We start from the raw sequence: 2,481 nt of genomic DNA on the forward strand, positions 1-2,481 counted from the left end.
GACGACGACAAGGCGGGACAATATCGTCAGCGTAAAAGCGGAGCACTCGGAGGTCTTCTCGCCACTCTCGAGATACACACCGAAACGCACACGCAACACACAGAAAAACGTGCGTACCGTCGCACGGTCGCGACGCGACTAGTTATACAGACTGATTTCCGCCCACGACCTAATCGCGACGAGTTGGACGGACGGACGGACGGACGGGAGAGAAAGAGAGGGAGCGTCTCGTTCGTGAACGTGGAAAGAGATGGAGCAGAAGAGAGAGAGAGAGAGAGAGAGAGGGGCAGAGGAAGGTGAAGAGAAGGATATCGAGAGATGCAGGGACGTTTTATTGCCTAGGCCCGCGATCTAGGGCCCCTCTGTGATTTATTAGACGACCGAGAGAACTTCGCCTACGTTCTCTCTCCTTCTCTCTGCGGTTGCAAGAGTTGTCGTGTGTTTGAGAAAATTTCGGATAGATGTATGTTTATAAGCGTCGCAATGAATTATAGATTAAAAGTCCTTCTGTTACTCATAAATTTTATAAAAATAAATTATTACGTACACTCTTTATATCTTTGTTGTCTATGTACATGTAATAAAAGTGTACGTGTAATACACATAATTATACAATTTGTCGGAGGCTTTACATTTTTAGCAAATTATATAAAGATAAGAAACATAGGAACATTTGTATAATTTTGATAAAAATATATCTATAAGAATATTTTTATAGATATATTTCTTATCAAAATTGCGATTATTATGATATATAGTATAATTGATTATAGTACAACTATTGTGTTATAGTGAACTAAATTATTCAAGAGAAAAGAAATTATTCATACAGAAATCGTGTCTAAAGAAATGAAAACAGACAAAAGAAAAAAATTTTTATATTAATAATAATAAAGTTTTTATAATAATAATAATTAAAGTATATAAATCGAGACATACGCAATTCAATATTAATATATTTAATCGAACTCTTTAGCCTCAAAGACTTTAATCCCTCAGAAAGATTAATAAAGTGAAAAATCGACAACCATTGCTTTAATAATCAAGGCCTTACATTTATTTTATTTATTTACAACAAATGGACTCTGGAGTTCATAAATGCGATAAAGAAACGGAGGAAGCACAGAGACTGGTCGGTAGGAGAAGAAATTTTCTCCGAATAGAGAGGAAGAAAAGGGATTGCCTTGAGATCTGAGCAAGGGGGGCTGAAGGGGTCCGACAAGTTCTGCGCCACTCTCCGTTCTTACGTTGATCTCCTCTCTTACCTGAGATGATTAAACCCGCGGGAGATAACGGCCTCGAAGCGCGGAGTGGTCCAGCGTCCTCCCGTCCTCAGTCCCTCTGCATTCCACGATGGTATTAACCCTAGAACCGAGCGGAATGTTGGATAGCGACTGGCTGACTGGTCGCTTCTCGATCACCTGTAAAGCCTGCAATATAGATGGAAAAAGAAGAATTGTTAATTTGACAAAGGAATATATAATTTAATTTAATTTTAATATAAATTAATTCATATAAAAATTAGTTAATATAAAAATGATTCAGAGTTTGACGGATCTCACAATGATCTAAAAATTCTAAATAAATACGCTCTCATTATTTAGTCTCGTTACTTCACGATCCATTTTTCTTATGCAAAATAGAGATTAACTGTACGTCTCTCTTTACTAAGAAAAAATTATTTAATCTTTAATACATATTTCTTTCAAAAGCACTGAGTAAACATAAGCTTACAATAAATAAATATTTACTCAATAAAAAAATGATGGTTAAATAAAATTAATGGTGTGACAATTATCATTATGACTATTTTTGTAAATATATGGATACACGGACCAACTAATATTTTCACGCATAGATTTGCAAATTTTTTGGTATGTTTTGCGCATCGTTAATTTTCATTCCTAGAATTTAAGATTACAATCTTTTAATTAATATATGTTCATTTATTGTTTTCAGTTATATATTTAACTATGCACAAGATTTTCTTTTGTATTGATGTTTGTCCATAATTATGTACATCTCAACGTTAAGTGTTTCATCTGAAGAGGACCAGATTTGGTGGTCGAAACTAGTAATATAATTAACATCTGTTTTTTTAATCGTTACATTTATGTAAATTTTATAAGTTCACTTTAGAATATATGTATTAATTTGTTGTTAATTTTATTTTCGTTTGACTCTTACAATGCCATTTCCACGTTTATAAAATTAATGGTTTTAGTATATCACAAATAAATATATCTTTATATTTGATAAATATTTTATTTAAAAATATTCAGACAAATATTTATATTAAAATTTTTTTCAGTCTTTTACAGCACATATCTTGGATTGCGACTAGGAAGCCATCGCCGTTAGATATTAGAGCGCGATATGTACAACTAATTATATCGAGCGGCATTATTAATCATCTCCGGAATAACGTATTCCGCGCGATCTCTCGCGGATCCCGCGATCTCATTACAACTTTGTTGCATT

Source organism: Cyphomyrmex costatus, unplaced genomic scaffold (genome assembly GCF_001594065.2).
Source record: "Cyphomyrmex costatus isolate MS0001 unplaced genomic scaffold, Ccosl1.0 scaffold390, whole genome shotgun sequence".
NCBI lineage: Eukaryota > Metazoa > Arthropoda > Insecta > Hymenoptera > Formicidae > Cyphomyrmex > Cyphomyrmex costatus.